Below are 13,865 nucleotides of genomic sequence, written 5' to 3'. Positions count from 1 at the left end.
AAAAGAGAGAGACATGAGGGGGAGAAGAGAGAGAGACATGAGGGGGAAAAGAGAGAGACATGAGGGGGACAAGAGAGAGACATGAGGGGGAGAAGAGCGACATGAGGGGGAGAAGAGAGACATGAGGGGGAGAAGAGAGAGAGAGACATGAGGGGGAGAATATAGAGAGACATGAGGGGGAGAATATAGAGAGACATGAGAGACACAAGGGGGAGAAGAGAGAGAGACATGAAGGGGAGAAGAGCGAGACATGAGGGGAAGAAAAGGGAGAGACATGAGGGGAAGAAAAGGGAGAGACATGAGGGGGAGCGCGCATGCGCAGAGGACTCCACAGCAGCAGCATAGGGCGACACACAGAGACACACACAAGAAATTCAGTTAGTATAAATATAGAAGTGCAAATAGCAAAAACAGGGAGTTTGTGCCGAGCTCGCACGTTCTAAGTCACACTTCTTTGCGTTTTATGTTTTTATTTTTCATTGAAAACATCACCATCACAAATACAATTTCTGTGACAAAACAGGGACAAAAGACAAAGAAGTTTCACTTAAAATGCACGTGCACACACACACTTTTTATTGTAATTGAGTAAAATCTCTGCAGCCTATTTCTTTGGTGTGTTTGACACACCTGGCTGTGAGAATGCAGGAAGGGGGAGCGTAGCATGAACGATTACATTTATATATATTCATTTTGTGTTATGATGTTACACTGTTATATTTTGGTATTTTATGTATTATCTTTTTGTATTTTAAATATTATATATATATATATATATATTTTTTTTTAAATATTTGAATTGTATATTAAAGTGGTAAAAATGAGTAATTGATTTCCCTTAATACAGTGTGGAGATAGTGCTTAATGAAATATATAACTAGCTACCACCCACATTATTAATCAGTCAAGTCCTGGGTTTTGGATGTGTTCAGAACTAGCTGTGGGAATCAGCTCTGCAGATTTGCACCAAACTGCCTGTAACTGAAGATTTTTCTTTTGTTCCTGTATCCTTCGTCTTGAGAGAAGAAAAATAAATCCTCTTTATTTCACTGAATGTGAAGAAAAGTCTGCGCCCGTCTGTTGAACCCTCTCGCAAACTGAATTTGAAAAGTGTTGTCACCTCTAATAACAGTCAGAATAGTTAGAAAGCATGTGTAACCACATTAAGGGGCCCATTCAGGTAGCTCCGATAAGCTCGCTGCCATATCTATCGAGTTGGCATGTTCCTACCTCGCGGGCTGACGTTTCTGTTATCACGGTATTCAGAAGGAGTTATCGCGTGTCAGATACCGTTCAGTAGGAAAATGCCAATACCGATTGACTTAGCAGTTGCTTTTTTCAGAGTTCTGCCCGTGCGATCTGCCTGCTTCTCCCTGCGCAGCTCTTAAAGGCGATCGCACTGTTTTTATTTGCATTTTATTAACATATTACTGAAGCAGGGAGTCTCTGGACCTGACCCCCATTCATTTCCGGTCCGGGGACCCCCTGCTTCCTGAGATACAGGGTGTACATAGGGGGTGCCGGTATCTCCAGCAAATTTAATTCTCCTGTGTTACGTGACGCAGGAGAATTAAACTTGCAAGAGATACTGGCACCTCATATTGAGAAAAGACAAAGAGGATTTGGGGAGCCCAATATGAATGATATGGGGATATAGTAACCCCTGTGGATGAAAACAAATGCGGGTGCTGTGCTTGGTGCTCCAAGGGTCTAAACCCCAATTAGAGCATCAAGCTAAAGAAATAAAAATGATAAATAAGATACATCTCACTCACACGGCCCTGTGTGAGCGCTGTTGTATAATGGTGTCTTTGGATCTTCTAAGGAGTAGCCCAGAGAGTCGTCTTCCGCTTCTGTATCCTGGCTTCTGGTAGGTAATCTCCTCCGCGGTATAGATATGCACATGTACAGCACAAGGGGCTAAATGACATTCCCTATGGTCACTTTAGACGAATTAAACGGAACTGTACAGATAATCATGTTTTTATTGAACAAACAGACGTTTTAAAGAAGAGGTTTTTAGAAAGGGAATATAAAGCTGGAACCATAGAAGCTGCAATTGAGAGAACGAAAACAGCCGAACGTGACGAGCTACTGAGACCTACAGTAGAAGAGGGAAAGAAAAAAGAGAGATTGAGGTACCATTCATCACACAGTATAACACTGAGGCCAACAAAATTCGCAGTATATTGAAAAAACATTGGCATGTGGTATTAAAGGACCCTGTTTTAAAGGATCATGTTCCCACCACCCCAAGGGTGAAATTTAAGAAGGCTGCAAATATTAAGACCAAGCTGGCACCTAGTGTCTTTAGAAGGGAGGAACCAGTAAGGAACACAGGGTGGCTCTCCCAGGCCTTGGGTTTTTATGGGTGTCTCTCCTGTAAGGCCTGTAAACAGGTTTCAAAAACAAATAAATCTGAATTCTCATCCAAAATTAACTAAGGAGACTTTTAAAATTAAACAATTACTTAATTGTCGCATGAATTTCATTGTGTATCTTCTGGAGTGCCCATGCGGTCATTCATATTGGGCTCCCCAAATCCTCTTTGTCTTTTGTCTATATTTAAGGATCCCGGATAGATCCTGGTGGGGTTTGAGCCTTAGGAGGAAACTCCAAACACAGGGGGGAAACTATCCCCCAGAGCGGGCATCATATCTATATTATCTCCACGTTTTATTTAAGAGCGCCCAGGTACCATGTGTTCTTTTCTACCCCATATTTCGGCCTGTGCTTGATGGGTGACAAGATCAGAATCTGCGAGTTGCAGCCGCGATGTGCATATCAAAGCTACCTGAATAGCTCGACGTCTGAAAAAATGCGAGTTAGAGCATTTTTCTTACTACTGCTCGGTTCGTCTGAGTGGGAGCGCTACCGATCCGGAAGAAGCAGTTTTAGAGTGAGTTTGGCATGTTATCTGAGCTTTCTCAATGGCTAAACATGCAAACTCGCTACAAAGGTGCTCAAAACTGTCCAAGTTACTTATCAAAGTTTACTTTATAGGCCCTATACCTGAATATGACTTTTAAAGAAAATGAACAAATTATACTAGTATACAGTATTTAAGGCTTATTAAACTTAGGCCAAAATAATACCTCACAAATGTGTTTTGCCAACCTTGGAACGATGAAAGGATTTCAGCGCAGCCAACAACTGTGGCAAAATAGCAGGACTGGAACATTAACTGCACTAAACCATGACAGATAAGAATGGCACATATTTATATGCTGTTCCATCTATTATGCAGCATAATTCCTGTTTTTATAGTGTCATGCAAAAGTCACAATGTTTTTATTTTACTTTTATGATTTTTGGAGGAGAAAGCGATGTATGTAATTTCAGGACAAATATTCCCAAAATACATATTTCCCTAATATAACTAGCGTACCTGGCTATACTCATATTACAATGAAAAGCAAATGTTTTATTTATTACCTTCTGTTTTTGTTGTGTTGTCACATTTTAAGATGGAGATGCATCTTCTGCAAAACTGGTGCAAGAAACTAGATTTGTCAGCAGAAAATCCCAATTCTCTCAGATCCCGTTGAGAACAATGAGATTTTCTGCTTTGCTGTCTATTTGCTACATTTTTGCCCTAGTTTTGCAACTGGTACATCATTTCTGAGTCTCTTTCCATCATTCAAAATTATTCAGTGATGGCTTATGTTTCAAGTACTCTAGTGTAATGGTACTCAGTGTTGGGTACCATTATTTGTTTGTTTAGCAGCCTAAACTTCCACATATTAAAGTTTAACTCTGCCTTCTTGTAAATTCCTTTATGATATTAGGGGGCGGGTGGGGGGGGGGGGTGGAACAGACACATACATTCCTCTGTGGTCAGTCCACAGGATTCCACCCAGGGCTCTTTGAGCTGAACGTAGAGGCATGTATATGCCTATGTGTTCAACCCACTTATTTGGAGCCAAGTATACATCCCCCTTAATTTAGCATCAGAATGATCTAATTAAAGAGTTTAATATTTGGTCTAGAGCTCATGTATACAACTCTTAGACCTGTGATCCCAGAGCTACGCATACAACAAACAGAAAGAGAAAGAGAGCAGAAACACCCAAAGCGTAATTCAATGTAATATACAGGAAGATAAAAACATGGATCACACTCACAATGGTTCCATAGAACAGATACTTTCACAGTCTTAAGGGCAGTGTGGAGCCCCAGCGCTGGAGATCTAAATCTGCCACCCTAGGCACTTACATATACTGGCCGTCTCCTTACAGCCGCCCTCCTCTTTCCGATTCACAGCGTTAAACGACGACGCAGACGTCACCAAAGTGACATCATACGGCGTCTTGTTGGTGACGTCTGCGGCGTCATTTGACGCTGTGAATCTGAAACAGGAGGAGGGCGGCGGCAAGGAGGCGCCCAACATATGTAAGTGACTTCCCATCAGGCCCGATAGGCCCAGGAGCACGCAAATGTATATGGGGCGGACATTTTTTCCGCCCCCCAAATGTTGCCGCCCCAGGCCTAACTGGAAATCTGCCACGGGGAGCCCTTCAGATTGTTGACCTTGCTTGTCTCTCCAGATAAGTTTGTCCGCCTGGGTTCTTTGGTGACGTCACTCAGTGTTTGTTTGTTGAATTTCTGTATGCTTATAGGAGTCCATGTTAAAATGGACATGAGGCAAAAGGTGACACTGTGTGCTCATTTGCATTTTGCAGAAATCCCATAATGAGCACTCAAACATGTACAAAAAGAATAATAAATGTATTAATAATATAAAATATTCTTGAGAAAGGTCCCAGAGGGGACCGAAACGCTGAGTCAATAAATGTCACTTCTTTGCCTATAGGAGAGCCTGTCCCTTTTTTCTGTATCTTTTTGGACAGGATGCACCCTCCCTTTACCTTTATTTTTTATTTTGTTTTGTGCGTGCCCTGTTTCTGATTTTGTATTTATAATATACAGTACATATATTTGTCTTAAAATCATTACTTGGGAATTGTTACACAACTGCTGTACATGTGATTAAAGCTCCCTTGTGTTGCTTTATAACTTGGAGATATTATCTTTTGTGGTTAGACACTCTTGTATTTGTTTTTTAAGCAGTTTATATTTTTAAATAGCCTATTGATAATATTTTAACACATTTGTTGATCCGCTGCGATATAGCTCACGAGCAGTGGCGTAGCTAACCATGGGGGGCCCGCGCAATCGGCATGCCAGCTGCTAGTGCGCATGTGCGACCGGCGTTTGCCGTGTGGGCCACCAACAACGCGGGTCCCCAGGCTACAGCTCCGCCCCTGCTCACGAGATATTCTGTACCTTGTGAGATATTTTTCACATTATTTTGCACAATTTATATATATATATATATTTTTTACACATTTTGCGATATACTTCGATACAATTAGAGCATTGTTTGAGATACAGATTTATTAAACTACCATAAGATAACATTGAGGTTACAATACATTGATATATTTTTTTATTTTAATATAACTCTTGGCGAGCGCATCTTTTCTGTTATATAACTCACACGCACGCTGATTCCCTTCAGTACCGCAGTTACACGTTTGCATGAAAGGCCAGGAGTCAGGTTGAACTGTAACAAAGAAGCCTTCACACTCCACGCGGTGGCACTTTGACTCCGCAAGACAAGCTCAGCAAACTGAGACAGCTGCATAGGACTCAAATATTCAGCTTCATGTTCAATATTTTACAGTGTTTTGTGTCAATTTAATGAAATCTGAAACTCAGCCAATGGTTTTGTGCATAGAAGTGCTGCTGTAATGGCAACTATTCAGAAGCTCATATACTATATAATCATGGTGCCAATAGTCATTTTTAAACCTCCATTTCATTGTTAGGAAAACCTGCAGGGTATTGCTTTGCCAAGAATTTTAAGGCACAGCATAATTTCAATAAAACAAGGCAGTATAGCTACTGCTAGATGGGTGTAATAGTTCAAGTCGTTCAATTGAGATGCAGATGGCTATTGTGTATCTGTATGTTACTTAGCATTTTACTAACTATTGATAATTTAAAGGTGTATTTACTAAATAAAATTGCAAAGACGAGGTTCTAATAGAAGTATTATGCACCCTGTTTTATTTTACTATGGGCTAGCTAGGACCTAAGTGGAACTTGAACTTAAAACTGGAGCTGGATGGTGGGACCACTTCTAATTATTTATGACAAAAAAAATGTTTTAATACTTGTATCAGATTAAATTAGACTGCACAACATAAACAGACACAATTGCCAACAGATTGTAAATGGTGGTTTTATTTTTGATACTTATATTTTATTGATTTTTCCAAAATACAATAATCATACAAAAATTAGGTTGCACAGGTGGGGGGGAGGGGGGTGGAGACATGTTGGAGGGAGAGTGCAAGGGCTCCGAGATCAAATCAGTTTGAAATATACATGTTGGTGCAATGTTACAAAGTTACAAGTCTTACCCCCCCCCTACTGTTAGGGGGGGGCGGGGGGTGGGGGCATGGTGAGACAGGGCTGGCATGGTTCTGCCAAATGTAGGACTAAGGAGCTGTCCAATATCTGAGCGGCTGAGTCTCGGATACAATGATAAATCATCCACAGCAGCCAGACCTTATCAGTGTTATGTCGGTGCTGCCCCCAGACCAGACCCGTCCCCTGAGCTGAAGGGGGAAGTGGTAATACACACACCCGCAGCAAAGGGAGTGTGTCCGGAGTGTGGTATGAAGCGTTGCCAGGCCAAGAGTAGTAAGGTCGACAATACTTGCCGGTACCGGTTGTAGAGATAGAGTGAATGATGCCTTGCCGAAGTCAGGGAGTGGAGAGTGGAGATAGGTCGTAGTCCAAGCCGTGTTCAAGGGGTTACCAGAGTGAGCGTTGTCCAAGGAGTGCCGAGATCGAGAGCCAGAGGGGGTAGTCGTACGAGCTGCGTCAGAACCTGTGAAAACACTGAGAGAATCCAGAAGTACTTCCATACAGAGACTATGTCGAGCAAAGACTGAGAGCATAGAGGAGCTAGATAAAGCAGGAAGGTCCAATTAGGAACGGAGGCGGGACAGGAAGAGCTACAGGGAGACACTGCAGATTGGTGCAGGCATAACAGGCCAGGTGAGTCTTGTTAGTAACCTGAGTATGCCCGTTCAGTGTGCGGGGGCGGAGCCTGAGGTCCGGGGGACGGGAATAAGAGTGTGCAGACTGAGCGTGCTCCGTAACTCGTGTACGCGTCTGAACCGAGCCAGTGGATGGTGCAGGTGTGTGTGCAAGAGGGCGTGGGCGCGCCCGGCGCTGAGCAGAGGAATCGCCGAGGGGAGTGATCCCGCGACGGCGGCCAGGGGCGAGGAGCCGTGGAGGCCGGTAAGGCAGGATTGTTTTGTGTGTCCAGGGGCTCCCTGCGGGGAGGGAGTGCTCTGTGTGGGGAGCGAGGAGAACGCCGATTCCTGACAGTACCCCCCTCTTCAGGAACGGCCTCAGGACGGTCCAAGAACGGTTTCTCTGGAAACTTTTTCCTGAAGGACTTAAGAAGGGCCGGGGCATGAATGTCCTTTGAAGGTACCCAGGATCTCTCTTCAGGGCCAAAGCCCTTCCACTGCACCAAGAACTGGAGCTGACCCCTGGATAGGCGAGAATCCAAAAGAGAGTGAACTTCGTATTCCTCGTTATTTTGTACAGTAATGGGATCCGGTTTACGAGTCTGATCCGGAAAGAAGTGACTGGAGATAAATGGTTTTAAGAGGGACACATGAAAGACATTGGGAATCTTCATACTGGGTGGTAGTTGGAGCCGGAATGCCACGGGATTGATTTGTTCACAAATAGGGAAGGGACCCAGGAACTTAGGTGCCAGTTTAGGAGATGGTACCTTGAGGTGGATATTCCTAGAGGATAGCCATACCAAATCCCCTGGTTTGTAACTGGACGCCGAACGACGACGACGATCGGCCTGTAGTTTCGATCTGCGGGAGGAGTTGAGAAGGGTAGACTGAATCCTGGACCATGCGGTTTGGAGGGAAGAAATGCATTAATCTACGGCTGGTACTCCAGAAGGAATGTTGGGGATGGGAAGACAGGGAGGGTGGAACCCATAATTTATAAAGAAGGGCGACTCCCGGGTGGACTCGTTTTTTGCAGAATTGACGGCATACTCTGCCCAAGAGAGGAGTTGAGCCCAATCATCCTGGAAATCGGATATAAAACATCTCAGGTACTTCTCCAGGGATTGATTGATTCTCTCCATTTGTCCATTGGACTGAGGATGATAGGCGGAAGAGAAAGAAGAAGAGATGCCCAATCTCTTCGTGAAAGCTCTCCAAAATTTGGATACGAACTGAGAACCTCTGTCAGAAACAATGGACGAAGGGATCCCATGAATCCGGAAAATCTGCTCCGTAAAGATATCAGCAAGGGCGGGGGAGGTGGGTAATCCTTTAAGTGGAATGAAATGGGACATCTTCGAGAACCTGTCCACGACCACCAAGATAGTGTTCATTCCTCTGGACCTGGGCAACTCCACGATGAAGTCCATAGAAATGTGGGACCAGGGGCGGTCGGGAACTGGAAGGGGTAACAGAAAACCCTGAGGCTTTTGACGGAGAGTCTTGCTTTGAGCGCACGTGGGGCATGCGCGGGTAAACTCCAGAATATCTTGAGACATCCTTGGCCACCAGAAATTCGGACGAATGAGATCAGTAGTCTTCTTAAAACCTGGATGACCTGCAGATTTAGAGGAGTGACCCCAAGACAGGACCTCTGGAACAAATTTGGATGGTACAAAGAGTTTGTTGTCGGGAATGACCAAGTCCTTGGGAATGCGTCTCTGGGAGTGCAAAATCTTGTCAAGATTCTTGAAAGAAGACGTGGCGAGAATCCTCTCATGTGGAAGGATAGTCTCCAAAGATTCCTCTGACCTCTCTTCAGAAGAATGTATTCGGGAGAGTGCGTCTGCCTTTACGTTCTTGGTCCCGGGGATATAGGAAAGGTGAAAATCGAATCGAGGAAAAAAAAGAGCCCAACGAGCCTGTCGTGGACCAAGGCGTCGAGCGTTCTCTATGTAAAGAAGGTTCTTGTGGTCCATGAGAATAGTAAACGGTTCTTTCGACCCCTCCAGCAGGTGTCTCCAGTCTTGAAGAGCCATCTTCACGGCCAGAAGTTCCCTGTTACCCACGTCATAGTTCCTCTCGGCAGACGAGAATTTCTTGGAAAAATATGCACAAGGATGTAACTTATCTTGGGGCGTGGGTCTCTGGGAAAGAACGGCACCAGCGCCGCAATCAGAAGCGTCGACCTCCAGGATGAAGGGAAGTTCGATGTTGGGATGACGGAGAATAGGTGCGGATATAAAGGCTTCCTTGAGTGTCTCGAAGGCGGAGATGGCCTCGGATGACCAAGCAGAAGGATCAGCTCCTTTTTTGGTGAGCGCAGTGAGGGGTGCCACAATGGTGGAAAAACTCCGTATAAACTTACGATAGTAATTAGCGCACCCTAAAAAACGTTGTATGGCCTTGAGAGAGTTGGGTCTTGGCCATTCAGTGACTGCTTGAAGTTTACCGGAGTCCATCATAAACCCCTCATCGGAAATGATGTACCCCAGGAACGGAGTAGAGGTCTGATGAAAGGTGCACTTCTCCAGTTTGGCGTACAAATGGTGTTCACGGAGACGGGAAAGGACGTAGGAGGTGTGGCGTATATGGTCCTGGAGATCTTTGGAAAAAATCAGGATATCATCCAAGTATACAATAACAAAAATATTGAGTACCTTACGAAAGACGTCGTTGATGAAATCCTGGAAGACAGCGGGAGCATTACATAAGCCGAAAGGCATTACCAGATATTTGTAGTGTCCACTACGCGTGTTGAAGGCCGTCTTCCATTCATCCCCCTTCCTGATGCACACCAGGTTATAGGCACCACGTAGATCAAACTTGGAAAAAATCTTGGCCCCCTGTAATTTATCGAACAGTTCGGTAATAAGGGGAAGGGGGTAATGATTTTTAATAGTGATGTGGTTTAAACCCCTGTAGTCGATGCAAGGCCTCAACGACCCGTCCTTTTTCTTGACGAAGAAAAATCCAGCCCCTGCTGGGGAATTGGAGTGACGAATAAAGCCTTTCTTGAGATTCTCCTGGATATATTCATCCATAGCGTGAGATTCTGGTAACGACAAGGGATAGGTTTTGGACTTGGGTAGGGAGTAACCTGGAACTAGATCGATCGGACAATCGTAAGTCCTGTGTGGCGGCAAGAGGTCTGGCTGTACCTTATTGAAAACGTCCCGGAATTGATGGTAAACGGAAGGTAGAATAACTTCGGGAACAGAGGTATTGGCCAGCAGTTGATGAGTCTCGCCTGACCTCGGCCTCCAGGAAATGGGAGCAGAGGAAGTCCAGTCAATGAGAGGATTGTTAAGCTGTAGCCAAGGAAGACCAAGGGTGATGGGTATCCCAGGAGCGTGAATGACATCGAGAACTAAAATCTCCTTGTGCAGATGTGAGGACAGAAGCAAGGGAGCCGTCTCTAAGGAGATGTGGGCCGGGGTAAGAGGACGTCCATCGATACCGACGAGTGCGATGGGAACCTTCTTTCTCACGAGTGGTATGCGGTTTAACCTGGCGAATTCAAGATCCACGAAGTTTCCTCCAGCTCCTGAGACAATGAAAGCGGCGGTAGAAGTCTTGAACTTATCGCCTGAAAGGGAGACTAGAAATGTAAGTTTCTTAGGGAGTTCACCTTTAGAAAGGGGACGTGGAGACATTACACCCAGAGAGAGCCCCTCTGTACTCACTGGGTGTTCCTGTTTCGCGGACGCAGAGGACACTCCCGAACCAGATGTTCCATGGATCCGCAGTAGAAACACAATCCCCCGGCGTGGCGGAACTGCCGTATCAGTGTGTGTATGCGTTGTACCCCCAATTGCATTGGCTCTGGCAACTCCAGTGCAGGACGAAGAGGTATGGTAGCACTTGGGGGAGCAGGAGTGTTGCTGGGAGTACTGGAGAATGGAACTTGAAAGTTATGGACGCGAGTGCGCTGACGCTCTGAGCGGCGTACCTGGATACGTTGATCCACTCGGACAGCCAAATCAATGAGGACCTCCAATTGATCCGGCCTGGATTGGCGAGAGAGTTCATCCTTGATGGGATCTGCCAGGCCTTGCCAGAACATGGAGACGAGAGCCTCTTGTCCCCAGTTAATCTCGGCTGCTAGAGTCCGGAATTCCAGAGCATACTGCGTCACCATTCGCCGTCCCTGAGTGATCTGGAGGAGAGAAACAGATGCCATCTCCCGACGAGCGGGAGAATCGAATACTTGTTGAAACTCGGCTTTAAATGCCGGGTAATCTTGGGTAAGGTCAGAACGTCGCTCCCAAACCGGGGAAGCCCAAGCCAGGGCGCTGCTAGTGAGGAGGTTATAAATGTAGGCTACCTTCTTGCGATCAGTATTGTAGAGATGGGGGGCCATTTCAAACTGCACCTCACACTGGTTTAGGAAACCCCTACAATCTTGCGGTTCACCTGCATAAGGCTTGGGGAGAGAAATCCTTACATCTGAGCTGCTAACTGCGCTTGCAGAGTGGGGGCTTACATCTGGCAGAGTCGCGGTCGGTACCCTGTCTGAGAGTACTGAGATCTGGCGTGTAAGTGCCACAATTTGATCCGCCATGGCCTGGTTTTGCTGAAACAGATTGGAGAGAAACTGTTGAAGTTCGGTCTGGTCTGCATCTTGTGGGCTCGACATAATGTTACGCCGGTGCTGCCCGCAGACCAGACCCGTCCCCTGAGCTGAAGGGGGAAGTGGTAATACACGCACCCGCAGCAAAGGGAGTGTGTCCGGAGTGTGGTATGAAGCGTTGCCAGGCCAGGTGTAGTAAGGTAGACAATACTTGCCGGTACCGGTTGTAGAGATAGAGTGAATGATGCCTTGCCGAAGTCAGGGAGTGGAGAGTGGAGATAGGTCGTAGTCCAAGCCGTGTTCAAGGGGTTACCAGAGTGAGCGTTGTCCAAGGAGTGCCGAGATCGAGAGCCAGAGGGGGTAGTTGTACGAGCTGCGTCAGAACCTGTGAAAACACTGAGAGAATCCAGAAGTACTTCCATACAGAGACTATGTCGAGCAAAGACTGAGAGCAGAGAGGAGCTAGATAAAACAGGAAGGTCCAATTAGGAACAGAGGCGGGACAGGAAGAGCTACAGGGAGACACTGCAGATTGGTGCAGGCATAACAGGCCAGGTGAGTCTTGTTGGTAACCTGAGTATGCCCGTGCAGTGTGCGGGGGCGGAGCCTGAGGTCCGGGGGATGGGAAGAAGAGTGTGCAGACTGAGCGTGCTCCGTAACTCGTGTACGCGTGTGAACCGAGCCAGTGGATGGTGCAGGTGTGTGTGCAGGAGGGCGTGGGCGCGCCCGGCGCTGAGCAGAGGAATCGCCGAGGGGAGTGATCCAGCGACGGCGGCAGGGGCGAGGAGCCGTGGAGGCCGGTAAGGCAGGATTGTTTTGTGTGTCCAGGGGCTCCCTGCGGGGAGGGTGTGCTCTGTGTGGGGAGCGAGGAGAACGCCGATTCCTGACAATCAGGAATCAGCAGGAATCCCTTAGGAAGCCTGTCATCCTCTCCATTTGGAGAATAGACCAAATCGTATTTGTTATATGCACCATGGAAGGGATATCTGGTTTTAGCCAGTGTAGGGCTAAAGCAAGCCTGGCTGTTGTCATGATGTTTAAGATTAGCTTGTTGGCATGCTTGTCAAAATCCTGAGAAGGCATATTTAGTAAACAGGACCATGGATACAGCGTTTCAGACATTTATACAGACATTTATTTCCAATGTATGTTCCCTAGCTCAAAGTAGAGACACCCTGGGACAGGACCACCACATCTGGAGAATATTAGCTGTAGCCAGGTCCTCCTCTTACCTCCGGGCTGCAGGAGGGGGGCGGCTACGGAGACGCCTCCGGTGGGAATGCAGGGAGATTGCGCCGTTGTGAGGGGGCTGCAGGAGTGGCGACCGGGTGGCCGGGAGCTCTGTGGTGGGACGCCGATAGGGTGCAGCCATTTTGGGCATCAGTGCTCATGTTCAGAAGCTAGTTGCGGCGGCCATTTCAGCTCGTGCATGCGCAGTAGCTTAGACGGAGTGGCAGCCATTAGACACATAGCTCCGCAAGGAAACTGCAACTCCCATGAGCCTCTGAGAGTAGGGACACATGATGCGAACCAGCCAACAGCGCAGCGGGATTCCCCTGCTTAGGAAAATATACATTTGGCACGCTCAGCAGGACCACACCAAGCGGAGCCAGGATAGAGAAGGGAAAGGTAGGGTCTGAGTGTCAGTGGCACTCAGACTAGGCCAGATACCCCCTTAGGTCCCAGATAGGCCCCACTCAAGTGAGCTTGTCGTTGCTTCAGGGAAGGCTCCAGATAGGGACGCTTCAGCATTTACTGAGTAGTGTCAGGGACACAGAGGAAGACGTCGCGTGGTGATTGCGGCCTGTAGTCTGGGACCAGACCATCTTCATTATGAGACTCTGAAAGGTGACACCTTCCTACCGGAGCTCACCCTACGCAGATGCGGATGACTGCATCACTGGATCAAGCAGATCCCTGCTGCTAAGTCGGCTGCACCGTGTACTGGAGTACCCAGCAGGTACCTCAACTAAGTGCACCAACATTCCACAAGATAGCGCTATCTCCTACACTTTGGGTGGGCCTTGACATTGGGAAAAAGACATCAGGGTATTGATGCCTGGCACCCAATGTACTTTGGGGACACTTACTGGTGGTTATTATACTGTGTGGTACAGGGTACTATTATTAGTGTGTACAGTAAAGGTTGATATATATATATATATATATGTATGTATATATGTATGTGTATACACACACGTGTGTGTGTGTGTGTGTGTGTGTGTGTGCGCATTACT

This window comes from Ascaphus truei, chromosome 5 (genome assembly GCF_040206685.1).
Source record: "Ascaphus truei isolate aAscTru1 chromosome 5, aAscTru1.hap1, whole genome shotgun sequence".
Classification (NCBI taxonomy): Eukaryota; Metazoa; Chordata; class Amphibia; order Anura; family Ascaphidae; genus Ascaphus; species Ascaphus truei.
Note: the sequence above shows the minus strand (reverse complement) of the source record.